The sequence below is a fragment of the Chanodichthys erythropterus genome, chromosome 3 (assembly GCF_024489055.1).
Source record: "Chanodichthys erythropterus isolate Z2021 chromosome 3, ASM2448905v1, whole genome shotgun sequence".
Classification (NCBI taxonomy): domain Eukaryota; kingdom Metazoa; phylum Chordata; class Actinopteri; order Cypriniformes; family Xenocyprididae; genus Chanodichthys; species Chanodichthys erythropterus.
The window spans coordinates 23,596,432-23,619,960 of NC_090223.1; the positions used below are offsets into that span (position 1 = coordinate 23,596,432).

General features: G+C 37.6%; 1 protein-coding gene across 3 annotated transcripts in view; it reads right to left on the reverse strand.

Annotated features, from left to right (window-relative positions):
• Window positions 1-19,228, reverse strand: part of adgrl1a (adhesion G protein-coupled receptor L1a) — a 197,876-nt gene extending 178,648 nt beyond the window's left edge. For all 3 annotated transcript variants that reach the window (XM_067381431.1, XM_067381428.1, XM_067381427.1), the window contains exon 1: window positions 19,183-19,228. The gene's annotated coding sequence lies outside the window, so the exon portion shown is untranslated. The remainder of the gene's footprint in view (window positions 1-19,182) is intronic.
• Window positions 19,229-23,529: the final 4,301 nt, after the last annotated feature.

Sequence of the window (23,529 nt, forward strand, 5' to 3'; positions counted from 1 at the left end):
AGACAGCAACGGTGAAAATTAAATTCCATTTAAGCCTAATCCCATTTACAAACTCTGCCGAATCCCACTGCTATTGTGACAGTCGGGCAAATCTGTCTCAATTGTTACATTGCGGGAATCAATGGAGAAACTGGATAGCATGTAAATAATGGAGCACGGAGCCTGGGAGGGCAGAAGGAGCCGTAGGGTCAGACGAGAATGCTTTAGCAAGAGCTGTGGAGAGGATAAATGAAACCAGACAGAGACAAGAAGGGTTGGGAATCTGTTTCATTTTAATAAAAATACTGGAACCAAATTATTTATGACGTTCGCTTCTGTTAATGGTTCTTGAGCGCCTGTATTCTTCCATGAAAACAGATGATTGTGTGAAAAAATAAACACCAGTATATTATGAAGAAACTAATGACTCTTATGAGCCGACTCTTTTTCTCTTTTTATTAAAAAAAAAAAAAAACAGTCACGAGTCACAATCAATGGTCTACAATGATTCAAAAAATAATTTAACAATATTAAAGATACACATCTGATGCAGAAATTAGTTGTATGAAATGGTAATTACATTTTCTTTTTTAATTATTTTAATATATAAAAAATAGTGATTTTGAAACAATTTTCTCTCAAAAAATTATTGTTCCACTAATAATTGCAAATAAATGGCAAGTAACGCATTGCATTAAAACATGAAATTGTAGTAGAATGACTGAAATTGTATTTTCCTGTAAAACATACTCCAATAATCTTTATTTTATATATAAAACAATTAAATAACTAAATAATAGATCCTACATAGGGCAAGCGGTTTGGAAAATGGATGGATGGAATGGTTAAGGAACTATAATTGTTAAGAAGATCCAAAAATTCCTTAAGATTCCCAACCCTAGAGAAAAGGAAGACAGGGAAAACCAGAAATCTCTCCTAATCATGTGTTAATACCTGACTGTCATGTCAAAACAGAGGTGAAGTGATGATGGAGGTAGTTTTGTGGTGTGGCGCAAGGTTGTCCAAGTCATCCGTACTGAGTGGGCGTCGGGAGGCGAGGCAGGCATTCGTTGCCCCATGGGGGCTGGGCTGTGGGGAACAGAATAAATTGTCTTCCCTTCCATAGTAACAGCTCCCCTCTAATAGAGGACTGGCAGAGACTGAGACTTTTCCCCGGTGAGAATAAATACTCTCATTTGTTACAAAATGGTTCCCACTTGCGGCGTGTGTATTCTCCTCAAAATATTTTCATTAGGATTATCATTTAATGGAGTTTAATTTTTCAACCAAGACTTTCACTGTATTTTACTTTTACACTTTTTTTTTCGTTTTATTTCAAGGCACATGTTCTTGGTTGTTTCACAAGGGGGTGAATCTCAAGAAACCTTTTTCATGAAAATCATATTTGACCCCAAAATCAAAAGAAATTACAATTTGTATAATTAAAAATGAAGCTTATTTTAGGACCATTAAGATGTTTTGCATTGTTACATTATGTTAATGACAATTAAAGGGGTAGTTCAAATGGGCTTTCAATAAAAATTGTCTGCCTATACACTAGTCCATTAGCCTGACTACGTCAGACTTCCTACTTCCGCTCAATTTCATTTCGCTTCTGTACTCAGTCTGAGACAGCGTCAGAGCTTTCTGTTTACCACCGGTCTGGAAACAGCCGGGCCAATCAACGAACAGAGGGCGGGCTGAGAGCCGTGATGTAGATGCTAAGCGCCGAGTTTTACATTGTAGGTTAGAGAAATCGAAAACCGAAACGGCCGCGGAAATGAGAAACGAGACACGGGATGCAATTCGCTCTGTTATGGAGAACATTCAACTCTTTTTCAAACTGAAGCCAGAACAAGAAGAGTGTTTGATAAACATTTGCTTTATCATGTGTTTACAACAGGTTTACAGTGGAAGTTCAATCATAGATTTGAGTTCGATGCATGATGTCTGTGCTTCGATGCGGCTGTACAGGCACATAACATACCTCATAACTAAACGTATCTGATTGGCTTACGGGTAACCAATGATTTTAAACTTCAGACAAGCGCCCCCTGGCGAGAGAGAAAACACTTCTCTATTATGCCATTCCAGACTCTGTCTACGAAGCAAAGTGAAGTAGCAGAGTCTGGTATTACCAGGCTACTAGTCCATATCGAAATTATCAAATGTACATATCGTGATATGCATATCGCAAAGGCTTGCAATTTTAATACTCCAAAATATTACAAAATTTCCAAGTTTAAGAATGGACACATGAATGTAACAAATGTGTGACATGTTTAATGTTATTAGGCGCAATAACTGAAGTACTCACACGCACAGAAAGCCACCTCTCAGACAGTGCGTGATCCCGAATTCAGTTCTGTTCCGCAGCTTATATGGCCAACACACAAAATTATGTCAGAATGCCCGTCTTGGTGAGTACAGTCAGTTATGTCTTAAGTGGAGTAAACAGTTGGGAAAAAAAACGTGTGTATAACAAGGGCGGCGCCAGCCGATTTTGCCGGGGCTTCAGCCCCAAATGTTTTGAGTCAAGCCCCGAATCTTTCAGGTTTGAGGTTTCTTAACAGTGCTTTCAAAATATCATTTTTCTAAACATATCTCTCTATTAAAATATGTTAAACAGTTCAATACCACTTTTGTACAGTACTATCCATACATACAGCATTACCGGTAGCGCGTTCACGCACACCGCAGATGTACAGAGACAAGCTCAAGCTCAAGGATTTAGGCCTATCTTAGAAATTAAGAAAAAAAAATGGATTGAAGCTCTTAATTTTGAGCTTCCAAAGTGCCCCAGATTGATGCATTTCACCTTAAAATGTACTAAATTTTTTTCTGAGGGAAGTGCCAAATCATGTACATTTTATGAACTTTACTCAAGAATACTATAAAAAACCTTCTTTCATGTCAGTAAAGCTGTTAACAGAAAATTCAAATGTCATTGGAAAAACATAGATTTGGGCTAAGCCACGAATGTTAACAATGTCTGGCTCTGCCCCTGGTGTATAACAATATATTAGATCTGTGCAGCTCTTAAAGTGATAGCAGCCTAAAAAACCTGCTTCCGCCTGTGTGCTTAATGTTAATCAAACAAAATCACTCACTGCTCTTGACTGAATAACTTTTCTTAGATTTAATATGAATCTGTATATATTAAATTCCTACAGTGAAGAATTTATTTTTTAATTCATTTGATTATTCAATTTCTGTTGTTAAACCTAATGTACACCTACCTGAAACTCTAAAGCCCCTTGTTCACACTGACATTAAAATGACACTTACTTTATGTAATGCTACAGTAAAACACTGCTGTTCACTTTCAGAAGTTGTAGGGATGCTTTCTTGTAGCAAAAATAATGTGAAATATTTATGTTGGTTATATCATTTACAGTATATATTTAAATGTAATTATATATATTTTACACACTTAAAGCATTATTGCATTGCATTATTTATTGAGTTATCACATATTGCATTTTTCTTCAATATCGTGCAGTCCTACTATTCAGTAGAAAGGTGACTTTCTACCGTACTTTCTGTCCTATCACACTTCACAGGATTGTGCTCACTCTCCATTCCTTAAATTTCCAAAAAAGCCTTCCAAGGCATCCAAGCACCTCATGTCAGAGGACACCACAGGACAGCCGTAGATCTCCAGTCAAACATGCTTAAATTATCTGCCAACTCATTACATGGCCACAACTGACACAAAATGCTTTCATTGCATGGAAACCTGTACTAACATAAAAGTGTATCATTTTATTGGTATCACTGCTTAGTTGGCGTGCCAAAAGCATTTCAGTAATCTAGAAACTGCTTTTCTCTATTTATTTGCATATGTGGCCTTGATTATCCTTATTATGACATATGAATTAATAAACAGTCTGAAATAAATTTTCATTCTCATGTTATTGCTTAAGATACATTAAGGAAGAGTATAAAGAATCCTATAAATACACCTAAAAATAACAAAACTGTTTTTTAATCAAATCAGATCAAACTAAAAAAAAAAAAACATATGTAAATATGAAACGTTAATTATTCGTACATTATGGTAGAATATGTTGTACTGTCTTTTAATAATGTATGTAATTTATCTACATTTATATCATTTTAAATAAAAAAAACACTCAGAATTTGAGAAGAAAATATGCTTAAAGGGTTAGTTCACCAAAAAATGAAAATTATGTCATCATATACACACTGTCATTTTGTTCCAAACCTGTATGAATTTGTTTCTTATGTTGAACACAAAGAAAGATATTTTGAAGAATGTTGGTATCCAAACATTTGTTCGATCCCACTGACTTTCACAGTATGCTGGATTCCAACATTCTTCAAAATATCTTTCTTTGTGGTCAACAGAACAAAGAAACGCATATAGGTTTAGAACAAATTAAGGGTGAGGAAATGATGACAGAATTTAAATTTTTAAGTGAACTAACCATTTCATAACCATAAAAATAGTCACAAAAAAGGTGTGGTCATAAAAATAGGCCTTATTTTCTTTACGCAATATATTTAAAGGAGTCAAGTATAATTTAATTAATCTATGCTTTCGATGTATACATCATCGCCCGTGCTCTCATAAAGCATCCTCAAAAGCAGAAGGGGTTGAAAAGGACAAAAAGACATTCTGAAAAACATCCCACTCTTTTCGTCTCTTGATTTCCATTCCCTTCACATCTTACTTCGAATTCATGTCTCATTTCACATGCGCTTCACGTTCGGCCTCACACTCAAATTCACCCAATTTTGCATGCGCCGGCCGTCGCCGGGTCATTGTGGTTAGGGCTGACACTCCCTGTCAACACTCCCATCACTAACCTCCATTACTCGCCCACTTGCTCTCCCTTTGCTTCCCCGCTCGCTCGCTCATTTCTCTCCCTCTGTCCTTCCCTCGTTCCCTTGTACTCTTTAAAATGGGCATTCTCTGTCCCGCCATCTCGTTAATCGACACAATCATTCACCTTACTGCCTCCGTAACTCCACACCGGCGCTCCGCATGTGTGCGACTCACTCCGGTCCAATGAAAGATTTACGAGGACCTTTACGTGTTAATCAGGTTGTCATTCATTCAGCCAAAATCAGAGGCCAGATAAATAAAGGCTAAAAGCTTGTTGGCTGGTTTGGTGTGTGTGTTCGTTGGGTGACACAGCAGTGGGTTCTAAGCAAACAGAGATCGATTGCAGCACCTCTGGGGTCCCCTGCAACTTGGAAGTGAGAGAAAGCTTATCGCTCAATATCATTCTGGAGACAGCTTCCTCTTGCCTTTAACCCTCGCACAGCTCTTTCCTGTCCACCGCCTCTATGCTTCCTACATCCGACATGCATGTCCAATACCGACTGGCTCATCATTCCCTGTGATCTCACCTGCGCTTCAACTACTGACCTCCTCTAAAAATCCATCCGCTCTATAATACCTGGAGAAATATATCTGTTAGCATTCTCATTCATCTCAAAGGCAGTTGCTCAGCTCAGGGATTTTCAAACTGGGGACTCCTAGAAGAGCTGTAAAGGTGCAGGCACATGTTGGTGGAATTTAGTGGGGGGGTATGGGGGGGGATGCATTGTCAATTGTCAAAATTGTAGCAATGTGTCAAGCTCACACAGAAAACAAGCAACTCTCTGTTGGTCAGTGCACCAATTTAATGTGACCAACTTGAACATGAGGTGAAATCTGTGGGACAAATCTTTCGCCCTTATGTAAAATTCTTAATCGGAAAACAATGGTTGGGGGGGGGGGTATATCACATATTGTTCCGAATATAAGTGTTTTTTTCTTAGACATACATCTGAAAAAAAACGGGTTAATCTTATATTCAGGGTTTAGATTTTTACGTCAATAATACACCCGCAACAATAGGTGGCGCCAAAGATGAATTTCTTGGTACAAGTGTGCAAAGAAATACAGTTTGTCAGTGTGTAACGTTAAAAACACTAACAGTCGAAGAAAAGCTTACCATCTAAGAGTTGTGCGACTGTCATGTTTGCATTCCTCACCGACGGGACCAAACTTCCCCCGTATGTGATTTTAAAACGTAAGACGGAACCCAGATTTCAAAACTACAATAAGATTTAAATTCTACTATAAATGAAATGTTGGTAGGCTACATGGTTTTCACTATGAGATGGATAGCCTAATTGTTACATAATTCAGATGGGCTACAGGTTATTTTTATGGTACCAAAATGTGTTTATTTTTAAATGTGATCGCTGGTACATTTTACCAGTATTTACCATACTTTCAATACAAAAATATGCAATATGAACATTTTCAAATAAAAGCATTTTATTTATAAAATACAAGATTTTGTCTTCAGAAAGTCTTTTTTCAAAAGGTACATCTTGGAAATACGTCATATAATCAGGGTTATCTTATATTCGGAACAATACGGTAACCACACCTTAAGCTGGTGCCGGAGGTCAGCAGGAAAAAAAAAAGAAGAAAAAAAGGTTAAAAAAAGAAAAATAAAACAAAATATCTACTTCGTAAAAACAGTTCTTTAATCAAAATAAACTTGGATGGAGAAAGATGAGTTTTGCCTAAAGATGTTACTACCAGCAGGGGTTAACTGAATCATACTAACTAGCCAAATCTTGACCCCTTGGTCCCCTCTATGTGCAGTCCACATTTAAGGTAAGTCGGTAAGTGCCTGATTGAGGATTATAAGCTGACAGAATTCGCCACCCAGTGGTCCACATTTTTTCCCCTACACGAAGACATCAAGTCAAGGTCCATCCAACGTCCACCTCGAAGTCTCCCACTCTTCCTCTCCCTCTCATATCCACTTCTCGTCTCGTTCTGCTGTCTGTTATCTTTCCGGGCTACGGTCGACTACAAAGACCCACCTTTCCATCGCCACTCCTTCCCTTGCCTTTGATTTTCTGTCCATCAAGGGGGCGTGGATTAGTGCTCTCTTGTTTATCTGCTCGTCTGTTTTATCTATCTATCAGCAAGCCCTCCGCTGGGCGGCCGCGGCCTCCGCTACGCATTAATCCCGTATCAGCCCGGCGCCCATCCATCAGCCTGCTGTCTATCACGTCAGATCCATCATCCGCCCATCTGTCTCCCGCTGCCCACGTGAACCGCCGGATGAGGAGACAGAGCTAGAAAAGTGCAGGACGGAGGAGAATAGAGGATGCAAAAGGGGTGGAGATGGGTTCTGCTATGCCAGCAGGCCTTCTTCCACCCTCCCCCATCCTCCCAAGCACGTACACCGAGCTTTGCATGTCCCGACATGCTTATTACCTCCTTGGTTTGTTCCCCTGTAATTTGTTTGTTTGTTTGTTTTTCCTTTCACTTGCTTGTTAATTCTAGCCAATGGGAAAGGCGCCAGCGGAGGGAAAAGCTCAGGATGGGTCATAAATCCCATCAAGCCCTAGTGCAGCTGGAATCTGCTTCCACTTCCCCTCCTCCACCCCCCATCCCCGCCAGCGAGGGATTCAGCTCAAAAGCTTACTACCCTGAAAAAGGCTCGATATCTGGGTGCACAAGGGTCAGGTTGATTGCTATTTATACACAAGGACGTTTAAGTGCAGAGGAAGAGGAATCTAAGAACACATGCTGGTTGGGTCTATGCAACACCGCATTGATGCACAGGTGCAAAGACGGGCACTGGCATGCTCATGTGCAGGTGTGTGCACACCCGAAAGGAAAGGTGACTGTGTGAGAATGAATCGGAGTGAAGCAACTGACCTTGCCGGACATCTCCAGGGACCCGACAGCACCTTTAACAAGGGACTCTGGACGAAGTGGCCCTGGCTCTGTAAAATGACTCTCACTGTATTCTAAGCGACGAAAGAAAAAACAAGCATCTCCAAACAAATGTGTCTCTTCCACAAATGAATGAGAGCAGACAGCTGTCAGGAGCAATCCATATCCATCCTCAGTTAAGCAAAGCTAATTAGTTCCACAACTGGGTTTCCAGTCCCACTCAGAGACGTGGCAGTCTGACAGAGCTCCCTATATGGGACGTGGGATCAGTGACTCATGTGTCAGCCCGTTTTACGGCAAAATTTGTGCACGTGAGCAACTGTGTATGAGAAATCGTGCCTTTTGACTGGTGCCCGAATGTGTGTGTCTTTGCAATTTAGTGGAGGGTGATTATACAAGTGTGAAGGTGCCTCATTCTAAATTGGTTGCCTCTAAAATAGAAAAGATTGCAGTGTTTAACAGATGCAATCACCAATCAAGGCTGGCACAAACACACACCTACACACTCATTTACATGCGCACACCCACCTACACACGAGCGCGCAACATCACGCTAGAAGAATCAATCCCTTCTCAGACAAATAACAGAATAAAGAGTGCGGATACCCCGATCGATATTGTACCTTCAAAGCATTAGAGTTCATCACCATGTCGAGCTCTGCATAGCCGCACGACCCTCTGTTTAAGCTGAAACTACATTAATTCAGACGATCAATATAAGCAATCTTTGGGAGAAATCAAGCCACTGTGAAAACAAGAATCCATGGGAAAAGAAGGATGACTCATTTTTTTAAAAATCAGAGGTACTTAAATGCCAAGTGTTTTCATTTGCACCTGGATACAAATTGAGACCATGACCGGCCAGAAAGAATGGTTAAAGGGCTAGTTCAGCCAAAAATGAAAATGTTGTCATTAATTACTTACCCTCACTGAAATCACATGACTTTGGCAGTTTGATACACGCTCCGAACCACTGATTCGAAACAAAAGAACGAAGGTCTTACAGGTGTGGAACAACATGAGGGTGAGTAATTCATGACAGAATTTTCATTTTTGGATGAACTAACCCTTTAAGAAATTAGAAGGCCACTGAAATTTGGAAAGTGGAAATGCATGTGTTAGTTCTGTCATTCATTCGCATACAATCAGAATGTTGCTTCTGCTTTAAAGGTCCTCTAACAGCTGTTATTCATGCCTGGCACATGACGCAACAAATAACAGCGGGCAGTTGTGGCCTAATGGTTAGGGAGTCAGTCTTGAGGCGGGTTTGAGTCTTAGTACCGGCTGGAAATGCAGGTGGGGGAGTGAATGAACAGTGCTCTCTTGAGCAAGACACCTAACCCCCAATCACTCCCTGGGCGCCGCAGCAAAACAGCTGCACTGCTATGTTCTATCCTGGGATTTTTAATGGCCACAGAGAGTTAAGACATCGGTTTAATGTCTCATCCAAAGGACGGTGCTTTTTTTTTTTTTTTGGCAGTGTAGTGTCCCCATCACTATAATGGGGCTTTAGGACCCACACAGACCACAGGGTGAGCACCCCCTGCTGGCCTCACTAACACCTCTTCCAGCAGCAACCTAGTTTTCCCAGGAGGTCTCCCATTCAGGTACTAACCAGCCTCAGCCCTGCTTAGCTTCAGTCGGCAACCAGTCTTGGGCTACAGGGAGATATGGCTGCCGGCTACATTAACTGATACTTTTTATTTCAGGATTATTTGATGAACAGAACGTTCACAAGAACAGCATTTGTTTAAAATAGAAACCTTTTGTAACATTATACGTCTTTAGTGTCACTTCAATTTAATGTACCCTTGCTGAATTTTGCTGAAATTTATTTCAATTTCTTTGTGAAATAAAGAAATATAATAAGTTCTTATAAAATTAAAATTGAAAAAGGATTAAAACAACAACATACTGTATATACACACATCAGTTAACTAGGAGACAACAGTCATATACACAATAAAAACCCTACCTGTGGCATCCATATTGGGCTGCGCACAAGTCTCATCTCTGCCAGGTCATTAAATACAGTGGTTTGCACTGGTTATAATGAGGTCAACAGTGTCTATAATGTCTGATCGAATATCAACCAGGAGTTAGAGCGCTGATACAGTGTTGACATTAGATTGGGACAGCATGTAAACTGCATTGATATTAGTCCTGTGCATGGATTGGCGGGCATTTTTATGGTTGAGTGGATTCTGCATAGGTCAGCAGGTATATCGCTGAGGGGCAGCGCCATGCATTGATTGGACAGCACACTCATTATGGGATGTACTGCCATCAAGACATGCTAGTTTGGTTTGTTTGCTATTGTAAGTTTGGAATGTTTGGTGCTATTGTATGAGGACCCAGCAGGAGCATTGCTAGGGAAGCTGAAATGGTGGTATGGTTCACACTGGTATCCTTCTGTTACATTGCTAAGGAACTTTCTTTCTATACAGGACATTCAGAATTGAAAATGGTTACATATTGCTGGAGAAATGGAATGATCTGGTTAGAGTAAATGTAACCCCTCCTGTATGAACTAAGCGGGACTAAGGGTAAAGATTACAGTCTGTAGCGTCAGTCGCTAGAGCACCTCTTGAGACCAGGGGAGTGAGTTTTACACGCACAACTCATACTAGCCTACGTCTGTTACACTCACCCTCCTAAATCTCACTCCCATCCGGGTCATGGCACAAAAACGTAACTGGTCCTACTCGACCTGTTCTAAGCATGATTCGAACCCTGGTCTCCGACATGGGAAGCGGGTGCACTAGCAAGGACACTAAAGACCACTGCCTCTTGCATCAGTCACAAGAGCACCTCTTGAGTTCAGGGGAGTGAGGTGTACACACACAGCTCTTACTAGTCTACATAAAGAACAACAACAAAATCAGTGTGTATATTAATACACCACCTTGTTTGTTTCAAATCTGCCTATGTTAAAAGTAATGCCAAAGATTGCAACCACAAAATCTGCTGCCATTAGCTGCCCAGCTGTTTCAACCATTGCATGTGCATTTCCACTGTCGCTCGGCTGTGCGTTGAACATTTCTTGCTCTATTTGTGATGAATATACAGTACTAGACAGATGCGACAGAAGTGGAGGCACATTTGTTTTGCTGTAAAGTGATGTGCGCTAGTGGGGATGTTACACGGTTTTCAATCATGTTCGGTTCAGTGTTGTGTTTTTCAGCTTAGGTGCTCTTACCCACACTGAAATACTATTGTATGCTACTGTAACTGATGGAAATGTCACATACTGTATAATCTATTAGAGGAGAGGAAATCTGCATCATTTGTAATCCAACAATTGCAGCTATAGTTATAGCTTTGTTTCTAGGCAACTATTTTCTAACAAATATGACACTGAAACCATAGTTAAAGGATTAGTTCACTTCAGAATTAAAATTACCTGATAATTTACTCACCCCATGTCATGTAAGATGTATGTCTTTCTTTCTTCAGTCGAAAATAAATTATGTTTTTTGAGGAAAACATCCCAGGATTTTAGAGTACCAAAAAGTGATTGTACCATTATTTATAATTACAATAATTATTAGCAAATGTTAAGTATCTACAGCTGATAAAAAAAGGGGTATATTCTATGTTTGCTTCCATTTGAAAAAAGCAAGTTTATTGATATTTCTTGCCCAATTCTGGTATATTATGTTTATATTCTGGAATATTTTCATTTATTCAGTTATTCAGTTTACATCTGCAGCTTCACTCATAAGCCAAACCTCCTTTCCCTAGATGCATCTCTGTGACTCTAGTACACTCAAGACTATTGAAGTCTGATTCAGTCTACGCTGTCTGAATTAAAAATGTTCAATAAAGACTTTGAACCTTCTTTCGTGCCGTCAGACTGTGAGTTGTGACTGATGGCCCTAGGGGTGCGTTCACTCAGGACACGTTCTTACGTTCCATATGTGCTATTTTTTAATTGTTTGTGTTTGTAAACAAGCACCAGATGGATATCTCACTGTAGTTTCAGCATCTTGGAACATTAGTGTTGTTTTTAAGACATTACTGTATGTCAAGTTGTCAGCTATGAAACAATGAACCATTAAGGTGAATCTGGAGGCGGGAAAAGTGTACATTAGGAACAGTGTATATGTATTAAATTTCAATGTGTTTCTTTACCATGTTAATTTCTTAAGCTACATAAAATGAATGCAAAACCCTGTTTATCATTTTTTGTTATATTATACATTTAGTTAAACACTACCGACTCATTGATTATATCTACCACCAATAGTGAAATCATCAAAACTGAACCAGTAACAAAATCAGTAACAAACTGGGAATGGGAATTATGCAGAAATCAAAAATATGCATTTTGAGGTGCATTCTGGGATGTATCAGAGTTCACATGTATGCTGGACAATTGTTAGCTGTTTTTTTTTTCTCCATCCATTAGAAATCAATTTAAAATATAATAACTGAACACATATTGAATTGAAATTTAATGTAATTTTAAAATTGAATTTACAAAACTAATTTCAAGACTAAAAGTTTATAATTTATAACAAATGTTTATAATTATGAGAAGCATAAACCAAGTCAAGAGTGTTGACTGGTTGTCTACATATATTTAAACTCTGTAACATAGATTATTCAGGTAATATAGGTTATGATTCATCAACAAATACACAGTTATATCTAATAAAGTTTAAACGTCAATTGAGTCTGTTTATTTGTTGGCCAATTAGATATTGATGTAGTGTCAGTACAGAGCTGGTATCGTACTGAAGCCAAATGTTGGTATCGAGCCAAACCTACGCTAATGAGTCCATCTTAAGAGTGTGTGTCCGTGAAAGACAACAAACACTTTTTGCTCTTTCTCTCCCTCTTTTGGGTGTGAATTATTCTTCCTCTGCTCTCTTTTTTCTTCCTGCTGTGTTTTGACAGTGCCTCCTGTTTTCTTTTCTTTTTTCCACACTGCCCTTCCACTTCTCTTTCCAAGGGCTCCCTCCTGCCCCCCTCCTTCCCTCTCTCTGCAAACAGGCAAACAAACAGCTGCCTTTAGTCCCTGGCTGGTTAGCTGTGGTGCCTCCTCCCTCAGCTCAGAATACTCCCTGGCAAACACACACACGCACACACACAAACTAATACACATGCCCCACATGTGAATTCTGCTGGGAGAACATGCTAACAAATGACCAGGCATGACATAACACCACACTTAGCATGCATATTGATCTCCATTGATCAGGCCAGGTCTATCACTGCATGGCTGTGAGCTGGACTTGATTAGTGACATATGAGTGCACTTGAGTGTGAACGAAACATTTTCAAGGTTTTTAATTAGGCAGAAAGAAAACAAATTTTTCTATTTTATTCTAGCTTTAATTTAAATAAATTGCAATAATACTAAATGTTTAAATACTAATAATAATAATAATTATTATTATTATTATTATTATTATTTAAAGGTTTTTCAAATAGTCAGAAGTAAAATATCACCTTAAAAACCAACAAATTTCACCAGTAAAATTATTTGCATTTATTTGCACACTTCTGGATGTAGCTTCATATTGCTAAGTGTGCCAAAATTATTATTCAATTTGATTGTAGTTTTAATTAATTAAATAATAAAATGTTTAAATTATATATATATATATATATATATATATATATATATATATATATATATATATATATATATATATATATATATATATATATGATTAATATTGTAAATATTTATTATTATTAATTTTATTTTATTAATTATGTAATAAATTAATTATAATACTAATGTATTATTATTATTAGTAGTAGTAGTAGTAGTAGTAGTATTAGTATTATATTTTATTAAGAATGATTTATATTATAAATATTATTTAATTATTATTATTATTATTATTATTATTAATTTTATGTTTATTTTATTATATTTTTATGACTTATTTCGTTTAACCTTTAAGTTACCTATCAGAACGTACCTGTGAGCCACTGATTAAAAAAAAAAAAAAAAAAAAAAAACAGTATCAGGACTTTTTAAATAACAACTTAGCCATATTATCCAAGATTTGGCTGACATCTGCAGACTTTTTTTTTTTTTTTTCAGCAGTTCTTCCCCAAATATAGCAGGTTAGAAACACACACAGCATAAAATGTTCAGTAGGAAGATGGCTATTAAGTCTGTCTGGGAGTTCTGTTGAACGTCTGCAAGTTATTATTATTATTAACGTCTGTAAGCTATTATATTCAACATTCTCTCTCGTTCCCTCCATCACCTGCACAACTCAGTTCAGCTTGACTTCCCTTCTCCAGGCCGGTGCTCACGCGGGGAGCTGACTGACAGGATGTGAACGGAATGATGCATGACTGACATTTCGTATCCCGTCGAGCGAGTTCTTCCATTTCGTTTTCAAATGAACGTTTTCAAGGAATTTCACTCAAACCAAATCACTGTGGAATTTCACATACAAATTTGTATTAGGGCTGCACAGAAGTGGTTCAGTACACAGTCCTGTACTGCTCACATACACATTATACACAGTGCGGTTTCATAACTTCCCACACAAAACGCAAAATTATGAACTATAGTTGATTATTCAGCCGGCGGCAGATGGCAACACCCTTTTATGTGATGATCAGTGAAACGATTCTGGCTTTCCCTTTAGCTGTTAAATCGGCATCAAACGGCATCCTAGTTGGGAAAAAATACCACAGCAGGAGCAGCCTCGTGTCTTGTTAAATATGTTGGATAACCAAAGCTCCACAGAAGCAGCAAAAAGGCGCTTTTAATTGGGGAATGTCTTGGCCTGGACGGATTGTGATATTAAGCAATCACACGGGGGTATTGTGTTGGCCAGAAGAAGTGGGTGTGAAGCCGTTTTGAAAAGCTTTAGCTGGCAGAGCTTCTTTTGACAGCAATACCCCAAGTAAATTGCCCCCGTGTCTCAGCACTCCATTGATTGGGCTCTATTTTAGCCTTTCACAGCTGTAAACCGACGCAACACACCCCCCTCACCGAGTCGATAGACATGATCCAAAGACAGCAGCCAAACAATCCACTATCTGTCCAGACGGACCCATTCGGCTAATTTAACATGCACTCAATTTATGAAAAAGAGTGTTCATTGATTTTTCCATTCATATGCACTTGTTGATCAAGACATTCCATTGTGCTCCATGATCACTCCGACGGTTCCCGATCAGCGCCGTATGGAGGTGCGACAAGGGAAGAGGGAACGCGCACACTCCTCCTTCCCTCGTTCCAGATGTAGCTGTTTTTTTTTTTCTTTTTCGACTGTGCTCTCCGAGACTTGCACAAAAGCCTTGATGCCTGGTGCCTGCAGTTACAGGCTGCTGCATTCATCCACACATTCAGAACAGCACTTCTCGACACAAAGGCCGCGACTCAGACGCAGTCTCGAAAGGGACGCCCAGTTCCTGCAGCTTTTGTGCCTTTTCACAACAACTAGGACAGTTGCGACAGCATCCATATAAACTCCTTTCTATATTTCGCTCTGTCTCCCCCAGTGGGAGGCAAAAACCCCATTCATACAGTAATGAGTGTTCTTATAATGCAATGACTGTCAACACATAATGAACTAACAGAAGAAAGACCAACTCTGTTGCGACTCATCAGACATATAAAATATTTACAAACAATTTTTTGCACCAAAACTACTCACACTGATTCCGATGCCAGATTTGCCACTCTATGAAATAGTTTAATTACCTTATTTTTTTTATTCACTTTGAACTACAAAAAACAAACAAACAAACAAATGGATCATTGCAATTAAATATATATATATATATCACAAAAAATGCATTGTTTCGCTTAAAACTCTCATCTTTAACAGGTTTGTACTCTACCAATTCTTAAAAAAAAAAAAATGGTTACATTTTATTTTAAGGTGTCCTTGTTACAGTGTAATTATGTGTGACATTATTATATTTTAATTACACAAATAAGTATTATGCAATAATAATTATCAATGTATAGGGTTAGGATTAATGTTTGGTTTAGGAATTATGAATTATGCATAATTTACTGTTATTACTATAGTAAGTACACGTGTAACAAGGAAACAAATAAAGTTTGTTGCACTTTATTTTAAGATGTCTGTTACACTGTGATTATACATTTAAGTACTGAGTAGGATTAGGGTTTGGTTTGGTTTGGTTTAGGGTTAGTTGTGTGTAATTATGCATAATTTATAACTACATGTAACATATATAACAATGAAACTGTAAAATAAAGTGTTACACCCCCACCCGGCAGAAAAAAAAGAGTAAAATAGTGACTTATTTGTGTAAAAATAATGTGACAATGTCACGCACGCAAACACATACGTGTGTGTGTGTGTGTGTGTGTGTGTGTGTGTGTGTGTGTGTGTGTGTGTGTGTGTGTGTGTGTGTGTGTGTGTGTTTGTGCGCATGCACATCCATGACATTTTTACATTGTAATTACACAAATAAGTATTACATAATAATTATCAACATATTAGGGTTAGGATTGTGGTTTGGTTTAGGAATTATGAATTATGCATAATGTACTGTTATTACTATAGAAAGTACATGTGTAACAAGGAAACTAAAGGGTTACACTTTACTTTAAAGTGTCTTTGTTACACTGTATTTATACATTTAAGTATTGAGTAATATTAAGTAAATTCATGTACTTACTATAGGGTAAGGTTTAGGGTTTGGTTTAGGGTTAACTACATGTAATTATGCATATTTTATAGTTATTACTATAGTAACTACATGTAACATATGTAACAATGACACAAAAATAGTGTTATATTTCTAGTTTCTGCTAAATGACATATTTGTGTAACAATAACAATGTCACACACACACATACACACACACACACACACGTGACATTGTTACATTGTAATTACACAAATAAGTATTGAGTAATATTTATTAACTACATGTAACACATATATATGATATATATATATATATATATATATATATGATATATATATATATATATATATATATATATATATATATATATATATATATATATATATATATATATAATGTTTACGTTGGCTACTTTCAAAACAAAACCTAGAATTCTGCAGTTTCAATATAGACCTCCGAGGACATTCCCTCTGGATGGGCCTTACAGGAAGCTATAGGCAACAAAAACCTTACAGTACTGGATGATTGACAGCATAAAAATACCCTAACCCTGTGGGGTCCCGGAGAGCAAGATATACAGATAAACAGACAGAGAGAAAGGAGAACAGAAGGAGACAAGGGTTTTTTTTATTTAAAAAAAAGGGGATGGGGGGTGTACCAGAAAAAAGCAAAGGCCTTGTGCACTCATGAGATGCCGGTGCACTAAACAAGAGAAAATGAAAATTATATGTCCTCTCAGCAGCTGGCCTGGACCATCTGCACACACCTTTGCTTAGTGCGGCTAAGTGCACTTGAGGAGGATAGAAAACTGAGAGATGGTATGATTCAAAGGAGCGTTAAATGCCGTGATCGAGCTCTTTCCATAACAATTTTTAAACCAGAAGGTCAAACCAGGACGATGTGCAAGTCTCGGGTACTCCTCATTTCTGTTTGTGTAAACATAAAACAAGACATGGGGGGGGGTATGTCAAATCGTTTTTAGTGGAAAGCACCCAGAACAAGCTTCACCGCTGAATAAACATCATCCAAGCCTGCTGTTGCACAAACATTTTAAAATAGTGATGCAGACCTCAAAAAATAAAAAAAAATAAATAAAAAAAATGAAACCATTTTCACTTAGAAACTGCTAGTAAATTTCACAAAAAAAATGTAACGCATAGATGTGAACTTTTTTTTTTTTTTGTAAATGTACTCTTACTTTATTTTCCACTCCATAAACCGGAGTTGAAATCTTAACATAAGAGACTAACTAACTAATTAATTAATTAATTAAAAATATTATCTAACTTTTTTGGCAAATACATTTCCATGACTTTTAATATACACAGCTAAAAAAATGCAGTTCCAGAGCAAAAAATGTAAATAATTCCCACCTGGCTAATAGTTTTCCATGAGCGAGGGTGCCATAAACAATTTACAATCCTCCCTATTCTCATCTTTTATATTGTGGGGAATGAAAAAAAATAAATAAATAAATAAAAAAAATCACTGTTGGAAGCTTGACCATCACAGCCGTTGTTTCAAGGCACGGTAAAATGGGCAAACAAATCATGCATCTGACAATAATGTTGCTATGACTGAATCACTATGTGGATCCATATGTCAAATCCAGACCATTGCCGTGAAAGCTCTGCCAAAATAAAGATGACACAGATGCGGCCAATCTATCAAATCCTTTTCATCATACACAGGAAATGCTGAGCACTGGCCACTTTGGCAAAAGCAAAGAGAAACGACTCAAATAAATTTCTCCAATGATTACTGCCACAATATAAAAATGGGAGCTATCATTAATATTGTGCTAATGCTTGACTATAATTCATCTGCTCGGAGCTTAGAATAATTGTTCTGACACTCGGACAGAGACACATAAATCCTTCGCTCTGTTCTGAGAGAGTGTTTGGCAGTGAACCAGTCCTAAAGCAGAGCACTGGCATTTTATACCTAAACCAACATCAAGAGGCTTCTGCCCGCGCTGAGGCGTGACGTTTAAAATGGAACCTGCTGCTTTGAGAAGATTCAACTTTGGACCACTCGTGTCCATTTATACCTAAATGTCACCCGGCATCAGGAAGCGATGTGCTTTTCTGCATAGACAAGACTACTCTTTAATATTTAGTGTGCCAGAGATGCTTGTGATTCACCTTAATGTGAGTACATGTAGTGACATTAATGCTTGCATTACAGCTCACCTAGGCCTGTACATTCAAGACACGCAAAGGTCGAGAACTATATGATTTTCTATGTAAAGTTAGACTGCTCTAATTCGAGGTTTCTTGCAGGCATATAATGGTAAAATGTGCATTTTTAAGACAGAAATGTGATATAGATGATGTGTGATGGAGGTATCAGAAGCCATGCTCTTTCTGAATCTATCTGATATCTCATTTCATCCATTCAAAAAGCTCAAATAAAACTGCTTAACTGACTTCGTCCACGTTTATTACCTTGATGAATGGTGCAGGATCCTGTCCAATGTGTTCATACATTTTAAATAGATTTCCGGTTCAAAACAACACAAAAACAGTTTTTCTCTCAAAATGTAAGCTAATTTACAATTTGTAGCGAGTGTTTGTTCGATAATAGCTCATTTTTTCCAAACATACAGGTTATGAATAAACTGTAAATGTGGGTAGCCTATATAGTTAAACCAAAGTGTCAAATTTGGCAATTTGTGGGATATGTTTGACCCGCGCGGATCTAGCATTACGCGCGAGCGTTTATTTGTGTCTGACGCATCATGAACGCGCGTGTCAATAAGCATAAAATATCAATAAAACACCAATAAATAAACCTCGTTAAATGCCAGAGGTGACTGTGCTCGATGCTCCTGCAGCATATCCAAATCAGAAACCTCGGGTTCATACCTTTCTGCGTTTCCTCCTGCTCTTCAGTGAATCTCCTTCATTCTTCAGTCCTTCGGTTGTTTATCTGTCGTTTTCTCCTTCTTCGTGCGGATGCATGCAGATTAAAAACGAATAGCCCGAAATGGAGCAGTCCAGAGAATTAACGGAGGGACAAAATTCGTGTTAAAGACGCACAAAACGACGAAAAACAATCCGACATGTTAAGTCAATACTCAAATGACCGCACTCACGTCAAAATCATAACAAAACAACAGCTCGCATTATAGTGCGATGTTTGATACACGACTCACTGATATAAAGTCCACATGAGACGCGAATGAGCGAATAAAATATCGTCCGCAGTCCCGTTTTCAGCACTGAACATAACGTGAAACGTCTCCCCAAATCCAAGAAGGAAAACGCAGAAATGTCAGGAGTGGACGGAAGAAAACCCGTGAGTGTTCATATCGGATTCCTTGTCGTATTTAACACAGACATTAGAGGAAAAATGAAAGGTTGTGGTGTCGACCCATGTGTCCTCCCGCCTCGAAACCAGCAGTCGCTCTGACTCCCTCCGTCTGAAGAAACGTAACGTCGATATATCTCTCTCACAGCACACTGACTTCTTATCTGAATCCCATCTAAATTAATAAACCATATCCAGGTTTATTAATTTGCACCCTGCGTGACCGTACGCGAAATGACAATGTATTATTGATCAGTCTCGATGACTGATTCATTGACTTATCCAACCTAAATAATTAAGGACTTGCAGCTTATTTTAAAGGCTGCTGTATTTAAACTAATACTGTAGCTGTTATGCATATGAATGTAGGCTACCCTGACTGTTCCGACAAACGTCTTGAAGTCTGCTGTCCAGCATGCTGGGGTGATGTTGTGCAATTATTCAGATGGCTTTCGGTGTGGGACGCCTCTCAGTTGAGCTTTCACTGTTTAGGAGCGTATTAAAAGGGGCGTGGTTTACGCGGGGGCGTGGTTAGGACAGATTTGGCGTTTAATGAAGGGGCGGTGCTTGCATCAGGGGGAGTGGTTTATGACAGGTGATAATATTTTACATTTGTGAAATAACATTTGTGATTTGTAGTCGACGTCTGAAAATGATTTTACAGTGCAATTACCAAATGCATGTAGGCTAATAATTTATTAAGGAAACGTACTTTCTTTGCAGCCTAGCTTGTAATTATATATTATTATCAATATAACAATCACAGTGCAATAATTAGGCCTTCTACACTTTAGTGATGATGTATTGTAATTATACGTGTAACACCGACATTGTTAAGTGCTACATTATCTTTATAAAATCTATTTTAATTAGGAGTCACTAGTCTAATCGGTATTGAATGATGTACATGTGATCAATAAAGACTTATGATTAAATCTATTTTAATAATTAATTCACACACATATATGAGTTATATAATTAAAGTTGGCCAGTGTCCTCTGTGACGGCACATTTCGTCAAGATTCAGTGTTGACCTTAAGGGATTTGGTTAGTGCTCTATTTGAAGGGCAGTCATGATCACATTAACTGTCAAATCAGAGGAAACTATAGCTCAAAGTCAACAGGATAGCCTACATTTTCCTTTTATTACCAAATTACTTTTTTCTTTTTCTTTTAATACTTCTGGCCAGACCAACAGACCGTTTTCCCTGAAAAGAGTGCAGCAATATGTGCTCAGTTTTTTAATGTCCTCTCTGCTTCCTTTGACATTTGTTGCCTCGTTTTCCAAAACGCACACAGGTATTTGTAGTCTGTGCATTAAGTTAATTTCAGACAAACAAAAGTTATGTTCATATTATCAGCATGCAAGTAATCACAAATGTGTAGATAATTGCTGATATTAAAGGGTTAGTTCACCCAAAAATGAAAATTCTGTCATTAATTACTCGTAAGACCTTCATTCATCTTTGGAACACAAATTAAGATGTTTTTGATGAAATCTGATGGCTCACTGAGGCCTCTATTGCCAGCAATGTCACCGAACTTCTCAAGATCCAGAAAGATACTCAAAAAATATTTAAAACCTTAATATTATAAAGCGATGAGAATACTTTTTGTGCGCCAAAAAAATAATGAAAACATCAACAATATCTAGTGATGGCCGATTTCAAAACACTGCTTCGAAGCTTCATGAATCTTTTGTTTCGAATCAGTGATTCAGATCGTGTATCAAACCGTTGAAATCATGTGACTTTGGTGCTCCGAACAACTGATTCAAAACAACTGATTGTTGAAAAGTCGTTATTTTTTATTTATTTTTTTATTTATTTTTTTTGGTGCACAAAAAGTATTTTTGATGCTTTATAATATTAAGGTTGAACCACTGTACTCACATGAACTATTTTAAAAATGGATCTTGAGAGTTTCGGTGACATTGCTGGCAATGGAGGCCTCACTGAGCCATCAGATTTCATCAAAAATATCTTAATTTGTGTTCTGAAGATGAACAAAGGTCTTACAGGTGGTCGTTTTTGGGTGAACTAACCCTTTAATATTGCTTTTAAAAGCAATTCAATAAAGAGGAAGTTTAAATTGAGTAGCTTATAGTTAGTCACCATTACACCAGTAAATTTATCTATATTTCTCCCACCAAGGTTACAAACGAAGTCAGAATCAGCCGTCGTGTCTCCAGACAACACACAGTAGTGGCGTTTCTGAGTGAATCAGAGTGTTTGAAAGAATCGACTGATTGAATGATTCATTGGGTCAATTTTAAAGACATCATGCATCACAATTTGCATACTCTTATTGTTATATAAGAGCCATAAATAGATGATTTACTTTGTATTTTGTTAAAATATATATAAATACCTTGAATTCAGGCAGTTTTTTTTTAATTCAGAGTTCAAGCACATACATTGGATTGATTTTGATAACTTTAATGTACTTGAAGTATGCATCTAGCACTAGAAAATCAAGTAAAGTGTGTGTCTATAGACAGATCTATATCCGTAGTACTATTCTATACTAATTATATTCTAATATTCTTTAGCTATTAAAGTAAGATCTATATTACCCAACATCTACACTGTGAAATGCTGACTTGTCCCTTTATGTTTTTAAACTGATAGTTTTGCTGCATCTTCCAGTCATGTTTATGTGTTTGTGACCTCGCTCCAAGATGTTCCTAAAGAGTGGGCTCCATAAATGTGTGGGAAAACTGTTTTCTAACCAATGGACGTGAGGTAAATTTACTGCAATTGGACAAATCACAGCATTTGACATATTTTAACCAATCACAGCCTTGAGAATCCAGCTGTGAAAAGCGATGCTTTAGACTGTCACCCAGTAACAACCTAAATTGGTATGTTTACTAGATGAAAATAAAACTATAAATCTTACAGGTGCTGAAATGCTGGCTGATCACAGTTTGGTGCTCATCTAAGCTCTCTCTCCATCAACACAGACACATAAATAACATCCTCGACATGAAAGATGTTCACATACTGTATTATACAAAGTGTGTGCCACTTTTCTGTGCAAAAGTTGCCGCCACAATTCGAACATGTTGCCATGTGGTTGCTGTGTTTTGGGAGTTTGTTAGGCGATTTTTTTATCAACTGCCAGGAAATAAGTCTAATTGCTTAAGAAGTAATAGAAAATCTCTGCTCACTTTGAATGTATGATATATTAATACCTTATTGATTATCGGCTGATATTAATGATATAAGTTATATTTTATGGACAGTTTCAACGGCAACAACATAAAGAAATGTTTTGTGGCCCAAACTTAACTTCTGGTAGAATCAATAACAACAGAGTCCCTCTAGAGTAGATTATTTCTGATAACAAGCAAAATAAATAAGTAAATTACATTAAATAGCAAGTTAAAACTATGTGTAGTCAGTATTATTTTGGGTTAACAGTAGGGTAACCAAACTTAAATGTGACAAAATTACTATCAGACCCCTTCAACAAACACAGACCGGAAGGTAACTTAGGGCCAGGCGCGTAACCGTGGCAATGTAGTAAATAGACATACATAAATCCCATAGCAGATCTAGGCAGGTGGAGCTGGGGAGGTGGAGGGTTTCAGAGGTACTCATTTCCCATAGCTTTGCCCTTATCTAACACTCACAGTATTGTTTAGAAACACTGTTAATTCAATAATTCTGAAAAATGTAATCTTTAGCAAATTAACATTCAATCTTCATACTGTTGTAATGCCTAAATTCACTTGTAGAATTGTATTTTTAGTGTACACTTTAGCAGTATGTTGGCCATGTATCACTTATCAGAAATGAAAAGAATTATCTGCCTGTAGATATTGGAATTAAGGCTGCTTGATTATGACAAAAATCACAATTGTCAATTATCTCCCTGACATTGTAATTATGAGTATT